Here is a 15,531-nt window from a genome sequence, read left to right on the forward strand (position 1 = left end):
AATGCAGACTCATCACAAGAAGAATGAGCAAGAAACTTGTGTGTTGCTCTTTTAAATAAATATTGGTGTACTTATATTTAATTAACAACAAGGATTAGGCATGCGACAATCAACATAGTAACCGTTACGCACTTAATCTCTGTTCAATCAGATAACTTTGTCAGCGCTATGAATTAGATATTTGAAGTTAGATATTTTCTACAGAAACATTATTATCATTTATAAATTCTTCCATTTTATAATAAGCTTTTTTACAAAGAAAATATCTTATAACACATTTAAATAGCAATAATTACCCCCGTAAAAATGGAGATATATAAAACATATATAAAGTAATAATAATAATGTCAGGACAATTCACACAGCATCATTTAGACCAAAGTTAAGGTAACTAAGGCGTTAAGGGTACTAGATAACTGATACAAATACATAGATATATTTTTTGGTAAATACACACACATTATACATAGAAAACACCCAGACCGATACAAACAATCATAATCACGAATACAAATGTTTATGCCGTGCGAGGATCGAACCTGCGAATATCGAAAGTAAGGCGATGTACTAAACCACTAGTCCACTGAGAGCAAGGGAGTATTACGAATGAATAATTCCTGAAAGTAACAATAGAAAAATAACAAGTTTTTTTAAATGGCAATAACAATTCTAGAATATTCCATAAATAGAGAAGGTTTCAAGCACGAATAGCACAATTGGAATTCCAAACGTGTTGCACGATAGGAAACCCTTCAGATTTATGTAAAAGCTTTTGACTAAATGTGTGAATAAATTCTCAAAACTCGCCTACCGATGTTGGAATTTGATTCTTAACGCTTTAGTAGAAAGATCTATTGGAAATGTAGGTCTCATTTTCAAAAGGATGAACCGAATATCTACTGTCGACATTTCAGAGATGTCTGACAGACGGTTGCGAGCGTGGAACGTTGCGATCTAAACGTTAGGCTTGGAAATATATACCTTTAAATATGATTTGTTACGGATGAGAGTGAAACTATGTTGATAAAAAACTCAGAACTACGGTGTTAGTTTTTTTCTGATGAACGAAATGTGTATATGATTGATAATAATAATAACTTATAAAAAAAAACACTCCATCTAGTCCCAAGCAACGCAGAAGTTGTGTTATTGGTACTAGACAGTTGATATAAATACATAGATACATTTTTTTGTAAGTATTAGTTAACATACATAATATATATAGATAACATCCAAACTGTGACATACATTCTTACTTATCATACATACTCCCATTTGACCGCATTCAGAACCGAGCAGCCAGAATCATTGGTAATCAACGTCTATGTGACAGACTCGACCCATTAGCTTTGCGGCGTGATATTGCATCTCTGTGCATTTTCTACCGCATATATCACGGGGAGTGTTCTGAGGAATTGTTCGGATGAATACCAGCTGCTGAGTTTCACCACCGTGCCACTCGCTAGAAACTAAAATACCATCCTGATCATCTGGATGAATGGCGGTCCTCCACAGTGCGGTTTTCTAGAAACTTTTTGCCACGCACAACCACATTGTGGAATCACCTTCCAGCAATGGTATTTCCGAACCGATACGATATTGAAAACTTCAAGAAAAGAGCTTATTCCTTTTTAAAATGCCAACAACGTACTTGCAATTCTCCTGGTGTTGCGGGTGCTAATGGGCGGCGGTAATCACTTACCATCAGGTGAGCCGCATGCTCGTTTGTCCCCGGTGGTATAAAAAAATAGCCCTTGCATCCAAACAGGATGCTACGCCTTTTTTTTTTTTAATTTTTTTTTTTTTTTTATATATTTTATTTGAATAGTTTTACTATGATTTGGAGAATTTCTCCCGGAATATTTCTATGTATAATACATAGTTATACGGAGATATACATCTAATACACATTATACACGTGCGAAGCCGGAGTGGATCGCTAGTCTACTTATTAAATGAAATTAGATCCACAGGGATGAAGCCGTTTACTTTCCATTAAGTTACACTAACTTTGATTCTCAAAGAATTTCAAGCTACATAAGAATTTTAAATGAGTTTCATTGCGTTGTAAAGGAAAATAAATTGTCTTGGGTGTAATTTAAAATTCACAATTGCATGAAACTTATTAATAATGAGTGAAAAACATCTTAAAAGAGAAAAAAGGAAATGTTCTTAAACGATACACTTAAAGAACATTTTGGAGAGGAAATGAGGGAGAGGATAAAAAAGTAATTTCATCAGTCCAATACAAGACATAGCCAATTTAGAAAAGATACGATTTTCAATAAGAAATAATAAAATGAAACTATAAGTAAAAGATGAATAAATCAATTTGTTACTATATAGCTTGCATTTCGCGGACCATGTGTTAGCTACGCGCGCATTCTCCGAGCCACAGTAAACTGTACGCGCATTCTACGAACCGCAGAAGTCTAAATATGTGTGCGAAATGAAATCGACTATACGCGCATTCTCAGAACCGCTGTAAGTTACACGCGCATTCTGCGACTCGCAATCGACTTTGCGCGCATTCTGTGTATTTAGTAGTGAGTTATACGTTTACTCTACGAAATGAAGTCAGCTTAGTCAAGGGTATATTTCGAAAACGTTACATTCGGCGGCGTAACTGTATTAATTCTGTTATTTATATACCGCGTTATGGCTTAAGGTCGCGGGTTTGATTCCTCGCACGGCACAAACATTTGTATTCATGAGTATGATTGTTTGTATCGGTCTGGGTGTTTTCTATGTCTAATATGTATGTATTTAAAAAAAAACTGTATATATGTATCAGTTGTCTAGTACCCATAACACAAGCTTTAGCTAGCTTAACTTGGGTCTAGATGGCGTTGTGTGAATTGTCCTGAGATTATTATTATTATTATTTGTATGTTTCGCTTTCTCAGCATTTTTGGTGGGTTTTTATTTTATTGTTTATTTTTTTTTCTCAGTTTTTGTTGGTTTTCTCCACACATTATTATTATATATATATATATACCTATATATATTTATTATATATCTCCCTTTGACGGGGTGTTAAACTTGTCATTGCGGGTGAATATCACCAAACAATGACAATTATAAAACAGCTTTCCAGCTTGGGTCTAGATGGCGCTGAATGAATTGTCCTGATATTATTATTATTATTATTATTATTTATAGTCTTATATGAGCCTACATCTTAAATATAGCGCGTGTTCGTTGTATTGAACGAATTTTGAGAGAAATTATTAATGAATCCGCACCTACGCTGTAAATCGTACTTACTGTTACTTTATTTACTTGCAGAACTGTTTGCTTAGCTTAAAGTTGCTTCGAGGTTTTTGTGAGAGTTGGGTATAGGTACTTTTGTTTTATGGCAAACAGAATGAAATATTAAGTTTAAACAAGCATTTTATTATTCATATAGCATTTGTTGAAGATAATTTACACAGAATTGAGATTTTCCTTGAACATCAACGGAGTGATGGCAGCATGATTAATGTATAGCTCTTTGCTTTGAAGAAAATAGAGAGCAAGGGCTGTGTGTAGGGTTGCCAACTGTTCTGACTTCTGGGTGTCCCATTTTCAGAGCCCGTGTCCCGACAAGAGGACTTGCGGGAAATTTATTCCGATTTTCGGCATACATAATTTTTTTATCATATTTCTACCATATTCGTCGCGTCATATGTTCACGCGAACTGAATAGATTTAAAACAAAAAAAATAACAACGTTTTCTAGCATTCTGATGTTTGCAATATTTGTGACAGGTTTTGATTTTTTATTTATTAAGTCCTGAAAATTTGTGAAGCATGTTGTGTATCCTTACTGGATAGGAAAGTGAGTTTGTTGCAAATTAGGGCTTTTTTTATTGGGGTGTATTATCGGGTGCTAAAACCTGCAATACTGCGACCTGTATAGATCTATTATTAAAAAAGTGGTTATGTTAAGGCTTAATGGGTCGAGAAATTATGATTTTTTTATATCTGATTTGATATGGGTAACATTCAGCCTTCAAATAGACATATTTTCATTTCACTTTATAATATTTTTTACTACCTACTCGACCCGGCTTCGCACAGGTGTACATGTATTCAAATTCAAAATTCTTTATTTAGATAACACCATTTTACAATTACATTCTACAGTCGTTGAAGACTCCTTTTAAGCATAAAGATGCCTGTGCTAGGAGGCTCCACTCTTCCATACCTTATATCACCACTTTTGAAACTGTATACTGTATTATATGTATATAAACGTTCCTCTTGAATCACTTTACCTATTAAAAAAATCCGCTTCAAAATCCGTTGCGTAGTTTTAAAGATTTAAACATACATATGGACGGGAAAAAAGCGACAGCGACTTTGTTTTATACTATGTAGTGATAACGGAACGGCGATTCGGTATGCGTTAAAGGCATACAGTGGAAGACGATATGATACCGATGAGTCTGTACAATACCACGCGGGATGTACTTGATAACTCAAATATAACCTATATTTCTTATCTCAAACGCTTCCTATGCTTCAGACGTACACTCTACAGACTTACACGTAGCAGAGGTATTTGAATTCGAATACTGGTCGAATTTGTATCACTCTAAACATATATAACATTTATTTGAAAAGAATACGAGCTGAGTTTTTTTGTCAGTTCTTCTCATCTCGAAATCATTGCGAACTGACGGTAGATTTGACATATCATAAGAGTCTGTAATAAGAAATGAATTTGAATTTGAACCTAAAACATAGGCATCAAAGATCTTAATTACCAACAACCCTTTTTATGCAATTGGATCGTCAAACGAGCTAACCGATGTGTCCATTGTTAAAGATGGAAGAAAAGAAAGAAAGGAAGAAAAACATTTATTGACAACCATTATTACATTTAAACATTTTACATATATATATACTTATGCTCACACACTCATATACATGTATACATATACACATACATACATACACACTTAGAACAATGGCCAAAAATCATCTTATAATAATTATAATAATAATAATAATCTCAGGACAATTCACACAGCGCCATCTAGACCCAAGTTAAGCTAGCTAAAGCTTGTGTTATGGGTACTAGGTAACTGATACATAGACATAGATATTTTTTTTTGTAAATACATACATATTATACATACATATAGTGCCGTGCTAGGAATTGAACCTGCGACCATCGGTCGTAAAGCGGTGTGCTAGACCGCTAGACCACCGAGGTCGTCACTTATATTATTTATATATATGGTTGGCAACATGGCTGACACTCAGCATACGCCGTGACAGCTAACTGTCGAAAGGAACGCCTCAGATATAATGTCATAATATCAATAGTGCTCATGCCCTGCTATTCGCGAGAATTAAGGTACTGAATCTGTTATGCTTGGAGTTTCTCTGAGGGATGAAATCTGAAACGAAGTAAATCGGTAGAGAACTAAGATCACCAACATAGCTCTTCGTATGTGTAATTTGAAGTTTATATTATAACACAGGGGACAAACGAGCATGCGGCTCACCTGATGGTAAGTGATTACCGTCGCCCATGAGCACCCGCAACACCAGAGGAATTGCAAGTACGTTGTCGGCCATTTAAAAAGGAAAAAGCTCTTTTCTTGAAGGTTTCAATATCGTATCGTTTCGGAAATACCATTGCTGGAAGGTGATTCCACAATGTGATTGTGCGTGGCAAAAAGTTTCTAGAAAACCGCACTGTGGAGGACCGCCATTCATCCATATTATCAGGATGGTATTTTAGTTTCTGACGGGTGATACGGTGCTGAAACTCAGCAGCTGGTATTAACCCAAACAATTCCTCAAAACACTCCCCGTGATATATGCGGTAGAAAATGCAAAGAGATGCAATATTTCGCCGCAGAGCCAATGGGTCGATCGATCGAGTCTGTCATAAAAACGTTGATTACCTATGATTCTCACTGCTCGATTCTGAATGCGGCCAAATGGAATGACAGTGGGCTGGTCATATCTGTCGCAGAACCGATGCTCGCTAGAGTAGGCGTGTTCTAGCTAGGTGGAGCGACGACATACGATAACTTGCGGGTAGTAACTGGACGAGACGGGCTGAAGATCGTGCCCAATGGCCTGCCTTGGAACAGGTCTATGTGAAGCGCCGTCGGAGCTGGGGTAGAATGCACTTGCGAATCCCCTGGCTCCGGCATAGGCGCTCGTAGGTACACCGTGTGGTTTTTTAGTAGGTACGAGTCCCATACACCACCTCGCCATCCCTCCGGCGGGGTGACGGTCTTTTGAAGATTTTTCCACACGTTAAAAAAAAAAAAAGTCTATGTGAAGTGGACTGCAGTGGACTGATGATGATGATAAAGGTATCGAATAAAGTCAAATCCAAGTCACGTAACTGCAATGGACTGATGATGATGATGAAGGTATCGAATAAAGTCAAATCCAAGTCACGTAACTGCAGTGGACTGATGATGATGATGAAGGTATCGAATAAAGTCAAATCCAAGTCACGTAACTGCAGTGGACTGATGATGATGATGAAGGTATCGAAAAAAGTCAAATCCAAGTCCCGTAACTGCAGTGGACTGATGATGATGAAGGTATCGAATAAAGTCAAATCCAAGTCACGTAACTGCAGTGGACTGATGATGATGATGAAGGTATCGAATAAAGTCAAATCCAAGTCATATAGATCTATCACAGACTCTTATGATATGCCAAATCTACCGTCAGTACGAAGTTCTCCCAAGCTAATAAGAGCTGACAAAACTCAGATCTTATTCTTTTGAAATGACCTTGTACATGTTTAAAAATATACAGATTCATTTTTAACTTTAATTAGAGAAAATATCGTAACCATTAGCATATGCTATTTGAAAATTTTCAATTATTGCATCAGTATTTTATGATTTACTATTTGGTGAAACACCAGGGTTTTCGGCGTTTCATTTTTCAGTTAAAAATACAAGAACTTCTGAACTGAGTATCGACTTTAATACTTCTCTGACAAATTAACGGATCCGTTTCAGTCCCGGAAATGAAACTTCGGAACTTTTAACTCAACATGGACCAAGTTATCAGTACTGGCAGCCAGTGTTTTAATAAAAATTCGTTCAAACTATAACCTCACTTTTTACATTCCGCAGTTGCTTAACTAAAGCAAAACTCTGCTCGTGGCGCGAAGCGTTCTAACTTTTTTTTATAGTCGACTGAAAAAAAACGGATGGAATCACACTGCGGTATTTTTTACGTTCGTTATCTCAGAACTCAATTATATATAAATTCCTTTTATTTCATTTGAAACTAGCTGTACACGTGACTTCGTCCACGTAGAATATAAATTTATTTTTATAAAATAAAAGTAGCCTAAGTTACTCCTTATTACATCAGCTACCTGCTAAAAAAAGTCCCGTCAAAATCCGCCCAGCCATTTCAGAGATTAGCCGGAACAAACAGACAGACAGACAGACAGAAAAATAAGACAGAGACAATAATTGTAATAAATGTTATTTTGGTGTATGTACCGTATTTGTATTCATATGCCCGTAGTATCAGATCTATGGCACCATATATATAGTATTATAATAACTAGTGGTTGGTAAGCTGAAGAGTATGTTTGAACGCGCTTATCTCAGGAACTACTAGTTCGAATTGAAAAATTATTTTTGTGTTGGATAGTCCATTTGTCGAGGAAGGCTTTAAACTATATAACATTACACTACTACCAACAGGAGCGAAACTGCAATGAAATATATGTGGGGATATTACATATGGAGGGTGGGGACATAATTCAATAGGTGGGGAAATGTAACGCAGACGAAGTTGAGCGGGTCAGCTAGTTTAAATTATAAGTTTGTACTATATTAAGGTTTTATTGTCAAAGACTATAGACAAGGAATATTAATCTATGCTCAAATTGACCACAGACTAACATTATTGTTAGAGTCTGTGGTCAATTTGTGGTCAATTTGGTTTATACCAAAGAGTATATATGCGCGTATGCATCAATTTGTATGTATTTTTTTTTATTGCTATAATGTACTTTCTATGAATAATTCTAATAAAATATGATTCTCCACTCCTATCTATCTTATATATAAAATTCTCGTGTCACAGTTTTCGTTCCCATACTCCTCCGAAACGGCTTGACCGATTCTCATGAAATTTTGCGAGCGTATTGAGTAGGTCTGAGACTCGGCCAACATCTATTTTTCATCCCCCTAAATGTTAGGGGTAGTCCACCACTAAATTTTTTTTTTATTTTAAGACAAAACAACGTTTGCCGGATCAGCTAGTAAACTATAAGGGTGCAAAATTCCATACTCGTCCGTCGGCGCAATTTTCGTAAAAATAGGTACAAAGTTTTATCTGCGCGTATCAATATATATATTACTTTCATATCGCTGATTAAATGCTAAAGGGCCAAAACACAAAAAAAAATTGAGATTTTTTTTTCAAAAATGGTATCTAAATCGTTATAATTGTTATATTAACGAAAGAGCAACACGCAAGTTTCTTGCTCGTTCTTCTTGTGATGAGACAGCTTTCCGAACGAGCGGTAGATTAAAAAAAATGTAATGACTATTCAAAAGTGCTTCAATGTAAGTTTATTTGAATAAATGATTTTCTATTTTCTATTCTATTAAAAAAAAGACAACCATGATTCTAGAGCTAACATTTAGAGAACATATAGATATACCATTTATAGATTCGTAAAAAAAGTAAAAATATCACAGTGAATATTTTTATGAGCTCTCTTGTAAAATATACGTTCGCGTCATGTGGCCCTTCAGCAGTTAATTAAAAAAAATTCAAAATTCAATTTCAAAAATCATTTATTCATGTAGGACATTTTAGCCGCTTATGAACGTCAAGTTTTTACATTATAATTTTTTTCCCTACCGTCCAGTTCGGTATATAGATCCAATTGAGAAGAACTGGCAAGAAACTCAATTGAATTACTTTTTTTTTTTAAATCCAGTTTATTTACAATGCATAGGTATTTATATAGGTGTCTATGTCTAACATTAAATGAAAATCCCGAACATGAAAACTATTGCCATGCACGCTCGTCATTCAAGTAATCGTTTAGTGAGTAATAGGCCTTGCTCAGTAAATATGATTTAACAGATGTTTTGAATTTTTTTAAGGGAAATTCCAATATATCATTTGGTATCTTATTGTAAATATTTATACCTATTCCCATAAAAGACCTATTGACTTTTTCTAAACGATACTTGGGGACAGTAAGTTTGTCTTTAAATCTAGTATTAATATTATGAATATTGTTGTTTTTTGGAAATAATAATCAGCGATATGTATGTATGTCAGCGTAATCTGTGGGTATGGTATTCAAGTCTCGACATTGTAAATACACGGTAGACTTCCGTCTAAAACATGAATAACTATTTTTATTTTTAAAACAATTTTTATATGACAGTAAACGTAAATATAACATAAAAAAATACGTCTATATTTTTCTAACAACATAGTTAGCGTCACGGGAAACATTAACAAATCAAACTTCGTATGTTTTAACGTTTATTTTTAATGAGTTATAGCAACAAATACAACAGTATCATTTCGTATGGTACTAACCATCAGTAAGTCAACAGTTCGCCCATCAATGGGACGTGGAAATAGCGGAAAATATTTGCAACGAGAGTAATTTACACTGTTATTTTAGACTGTTTATTTTATGAGACCTGAAAAAAAACACGTGAATTCTTAATAATGTTGAATATAATATCAAATACACGATTAGTTTTGACATGACTACATACAGTTGTATTATACATAAAGTTATATTTATACATCACTAGCTACTCGTCCCGGCTTCGCACGGGTGTACATGTATTATATATATAAAACTTCCTCTTGAATCACTGTATCTATTAAAAAAACCGCTTCAACATCCGTTGCGTAGTTTTAAAGATTTAAGCAAATATAGGGAAGGGACGGACAGACAGCAATTGGCAATATGACCCACATTTTTATTTGGACTACTCCAATGCTGTTGACCGCAGCTGGCCTTTACAGCTTCACCGGACGATAGGGGGCGAGTGCAGATGGCACTCCAAATCAAAGGAAGGACTTATGGAGCGGCTGAAGGCCAAATCACGTCAGATACGACTTTAGTCTGAGAGCACTGCTAGGGGTTTGAACCTCGTTTCAGCCCGTTCGATTCCCGTTTGAATTAAACGGGGGATCGATCGGAAGGGCGTAGCCTATTATATTGAATTGATTGACAAAAAACACTTATATATTTACTGTAATATTACAGTAAGCTAAATAGAGCGAAACTTTACCTTCAGATGGGCCGTATGCTTGTTTATCACTATAGTAGTATAAAAAAATGTAAATATTTACAGCAAAATTCGATTGAAAGTATTGCTATTGTCTCTAAATAGAGATCATGCGTCATACTCGTGAACGAGTGCTGCTTGTAGGGACTGGTCTACTCTAATCACTACGACTGATTTACTCTTAATTAGTTACTCAACCAGTTGGTTGTATATTTAATAATTTAGTATTTAATTGAATTTGTGCGAGTTAGCAGTTTGTATATTGTAACTAGCTACTCGCCTGGATGTACATATATTATATATATAAACCTTCCTCTAGAATCTCTCTATCTATTAAGAAAATCAGTTTCAAAATCCGTTGCGTAGTTTAAAAGATTTAAGCATACATAGGGACTGACAGCGACAGCGACTTTGTTTTATACTATGTAATGATGACAACTAAATTATTCAAAAGAGCAACACGCAATTTTCTGCTCATTCTTCATGTGATAAGATAGCTTTCCGAATGAGCGATAGATTGAAAAGACTATTCAATAGTGCTTCAACGTAAGTTTAATTGAGAAAATGATTTTCTATTGTTCCTATATAGTATGATTTCTATGTTGATTATCGCATGCCTCTTACTTGTTACACTGTAATTATTTATATAAAAAACATCTATTAAAAAGAGCAACACACAAGTTTTTTGCTCATTCTTCTTGTGATGAATCTGCATTCCGAATGAGTGGTGAATCAAAATATCGCACCATTCGTGGAAAAAGGAAGTAAGTGATTTTCACCAACTTTTCAGGAGCTTAAAAAAACTGTCCTATATTTTTTGTATGAGTTCTAGAAATAAGTTTCAAAGAGAAAATCGTAGGTCACAGTTGCCTTCAACTATATATGTCATTTAATTTAGGAACAGCTTCATGTACTTCCAGATAATCTAAAAAAACACGGTTACTTCTATATTCCACGAAACACAAAGAACATTTGCAGGGGTAACTACAATTATTGCTTTATTGTTATGTATTTTGAAATATATGAACAAATTTAACTCTACTTACGCCTTTATACTCTCCTATATTTCATTAAAATCTAGAATTGCAAGTATAATTACGTTGTTATTTAACGAAATATCATTTTTTGTACATCGAGTTACGTATTTCTAGGGAGCCATTTATTTTAGTTTAGTTAGTGTATTTATAAAAATAGCTTTTATAATGCGGAAAGTAACTGAATATTTAATTTGTATCATGTAATACCTACTTCTTACAGTAAATAGTCTATTATGTGCGTGCATGTAAGTCAAAAGTATAAATATAGGGGCAAATTAATTTAGAGAATATGAAAACAAACAGGGTTATTATTAATTTATTATTATTTTTAAAGAAATGTTTATTGCCTCCATAATCAACTTAATCAAAAATGTTCAAAATAGTGATATTTTTATTATTTTTATTAATGTTCATTATCCTCAACTTTGGAATCGGACTCTGTGGTTTAGTTTAGTTTAGTCTTAGATTTAGTACTTAAGTTCTTATAAAACGTCGATAGTGTGGTGGTATTTTTTAACTTTATATAGATTCATCAAGTCTTTGTATATATTTTAGGTATCGGTAGCGGTGCATCATACTAATGCTTGATTTCAGAAGGTTCGCTGTGTGCAGCTCTTTTTTTCTCATAACTCTTCCCCTTCTATTTGTCTATTATTTGGTGTCTCATCAGCGACTGCGTATTTTATTTGGAATTTCCCCGGACATTGAGGATCTGCCGAAATCTCTTTAATTTGACTCCAACTCGTGTAGTAAATATATTAGGTCCTAACATATAAAATTTGTAAGGGAGTAAATTACTCCCTTACAAAACGCCAATTTCAGTTGATTTTTCAAAATATAATACATTTATTTAATCAAAATATGGTCCATTGCTATTCATGCACTTTTGCCATTTGATAGGTAGTTTTATTGATCCCTTTACTAAAAAGCCATTAGGACGGGTATCGATAAATCGGACTTGAATTTTTTCCCTTGCAAGAAGTTATCTAAATTTTGAAAAAAAGCAAGATCCGGGAAGTACGGTGGATATATTGGACATTTGAAGCTCTTCTAATTTCGTAACGTTGTTCTGAAGCAGCAGTGGCCTACGGTGATTGACCAGTCTCGGTTGTTTAGCAGCTAGCTTTTCCATCATGGTTTGCAATTGCTGACAATACACATCTGCCGTAATATTCTGGCCAGATATAAGAAAGCTGAAGTGAACAACACAGGCACTAGTCCACTAAGTGCTCACAAGTAACTTTTTTTGAGTTTGAATTTTCGCTTGGGGCAGGATTTGGTTAGTTTGCTAGGATTCAGCCATTGCGATGAGTGTTTCCGTTTATCGTACAAGATCCACTTTTCATAACAGGTAATGATCCGATTTAAAATCCCTTCATTATTATGCCGGTTGGCTAATAACGCAGCAGTCTACGCGCGTTTGTCGATTTGCTCCATTCAATTCATGATCTTTTCAAGCTTTTTTCACCTTCCCAATTTGCCTCAAGTGGATTAAAACAGTTTTGTTACTAACACTGCAGCCTGCAGTTAACTCGGACGTGGTTAGCGATGGATCCGCTTCCACATTAGCCTTTAATTCTTCATTATCAACCTTGGACTCTGGCTGCTCACGGGGCTTGTTTTGCAGATCGAAATTTCCAGAACGAAAACATTGGAACCAAAAACGCACTGTGTTTTCTTTTACGACACCATCGCCATACACATCATTAATTCTTCGAGTCGTTTCTGCACACTGGTGCCACGACGGAATTCGTACTCTTAAAAAACGTGATATTTTATGTTTTCCATTTTGTAAACTCAGTGACGTAAAGAAAAAACCAAAGATGGAAAAAACATATGGATTACGGTTTTCGAAAAACAAATGCATGAGTAAATAACTGTACAAATTTGAACTTTGAATTCCTGGCGAAAGAGGAGATATTTGAGATCAAAGTGGCCAGTACGACAAAACACCAATTTCATATGTAAGGACCTAATATTATAGTATCATCTCTGAGAGGCTGGAGTAACATTTTCATAATCTGGGTTTTTCTTAATGCACTATAAGTATAAACGATGCATTTTAGCGCAATTATGCTTTTCATCTAGAATTTATCATTGTTAGATTGCGGAGATATTGCGATTCTTTATGTGGAAACATATTAATTTGATCAATCACATTTTAGGTTTACTTCTTATTTTGATTGATCTATTAGTATGTTATCGACAACCTTCTCGATTTGGACCACCTTCATCGTTAACTGAATCATAAAAAAATCATAATAATACATACATCGAACTCCTATATTTCCTCCTTCTACCATCAACTCCTACATTTTAATAGCGATATTAGTTCTAATATAAGTTAAGGAGTGTCCGGCGCCTTCCTGCAAGATGAACCGAAGATATCACGAAGGTGACCGGGAGTCGATGGAAACAAAAGGCGGAAGATCGCACATGGTGTAAGAAATTGGGAAATAAATAAATAATACTCAACAATTAACAGCGCCTTCTAGTCACACGGTATGAAGAGCTTTATATCATTAAATACTTAGATTTTATATACATACATGAAACATATACATAGAAAACACCCAGACCCACACAAACAATCTTACTCATGAATACAAATATCTGCACCGTCTGAGGAATCGAACCCGCGACCATTGGAAGTAAATCGGTGTGCTTAACCGCTAGACCACCAAAGCCAAATTGGGACAGGCCTATATCCAACTGTGGATAGACACAAGTTGAAATTATGATGATTAGTACTTTAATAGTTTTCAGAAATCTTAATCTTAATATAATATTCTAAACGTGAAAGTTTGTAAGTATGGATCTTTGTTGTTCTTTCACGCAAAAACTACTGAATAGATTTTTACGAAACTTTACACTAATATAGCTTATGCATCTGAATAACACAGGATATATTTTTTATTGAAATTTAACGCGAGCACAGCTAGTAATTTATAACAAAGTAACGTTTGCGGGACCAGCTAGTATTGTATGTGTACCTATTATGAACAGTGGGAATTAATATTGAATATTATTGCTAGCAATATAAGGTACATTTAGTTCCACGCGGTCCATCCTGGAAACCATCGTTAGTTAATTCCTGTTAGACCTACAATAAGATTCACTGGCAATTGTATATTCGTTTATCCATATTTAAAGTAGAAGTATTCTTTTTATCTATTGTTTTTATATACACTTCTGTCAATTCGCTCTTCTATGATAAATGTCTAAAAGCAGATCGATTTTTCTATCATTTATTATTACTATTCCTGGCAAATTCATCTGATCTCCTGCTTCTCCTATCATCCCTCATTGGTGCCCGTCAGCTTATACAATTAGCTAAAAATAGTTTATTTTTTTACTTAATTTTAATTACATGAACATATTCTTATTTTTTTTTTCTTGTAAATACATGCTGTATTTAAAATTACCCAACATCAGGTATGAAATGTTACGTGTAATAAAGAAGTAACTACAACTACACTTTACGCATTGTGAAGTTTTGCTGGGGGGAAAGTATGTAACAATAATCACACATAAACTATCAGCTAAAAGTTTCGTAGAAGAAGTAAGTATAGGAACAAGTATTTAAGTATATTTGCGTTAAACATTTTTTTGTAAATCTTCTTTTAAAATTTACGTAAATACAATTATGACTTTATGAGCGGGATAATTGTAAAGCGAATAAATGCAAATACGCATACCTCTATTTTATGCTGGAATTTTATGTTTTCTAAAGTCGCAAAATTTTAGTATTTTTGCATTTATTCCTTCATTTTTGTCGATAGCTTCATGAGATTTTGACAGAAGGTGTAAACCGTGAAGCTCGCTTTATTTATGTAATAAAACATTTTTGACGCAAGTGTAGTTGCGGCCTTTTTACACGGGATGTGCGATATGACTATTCAAAAGTGCTTGTAATGAGTTTATTTGAATAAAGATTATTTCTTTTTCTATTCTATTATATTCTAGATAGAACTAGTACTGAAGGAAAACTTACATCGTAATTTTAAACAGTAGACTCTAGGATCCTCTAAATGTAATTTGATTTAGTCAATAAAAAAAAGTTGCAATAAAACTCTATATGGGTCTACCGAAAAATTTGTATTCACTGCAATTTGAGTGTCGACAAGTCACTCCCGAGCACACCCCGCCTGGAAGTTTCTAAATGGATCCCACTTTCGACTGTCAAACTTGCAATTTATGACTTACCCCTGAGTCAGCGAGGGCTATTG

General features: G+C 34.6%; 1 protein-coding gene across 1 annotated transcript in view; it reads left to right on the plus strand.

Annotated features, from left to right (window-relative positions):
* LOC131852494 (allatostatin-A receptor) overlaps positions 1-15,531 on the plus strand; it is a 143,346-nt gene that overhangs the window by 91,126 nt on the left and 36,689 nt on the right. The gene's annotated exons all lie outside the window — the stretch shown is intronic.

The sequence above is a fragment of the Achroia grisella genome, unplaced genomic scaffold, assembly GCF_030625045.1.
Source record: "Achroia grisella isolate CSIRO2021 unplaced genomic scaffold, CSIRO_AGI_Agris_v1 utg853, whole genome shotgun sequence".
NCBI lineage: Eukaryota > Metazoa > Arthropoda > Insecta > Lepidoptera > Pyralidae > Achroia > Achroia grisella.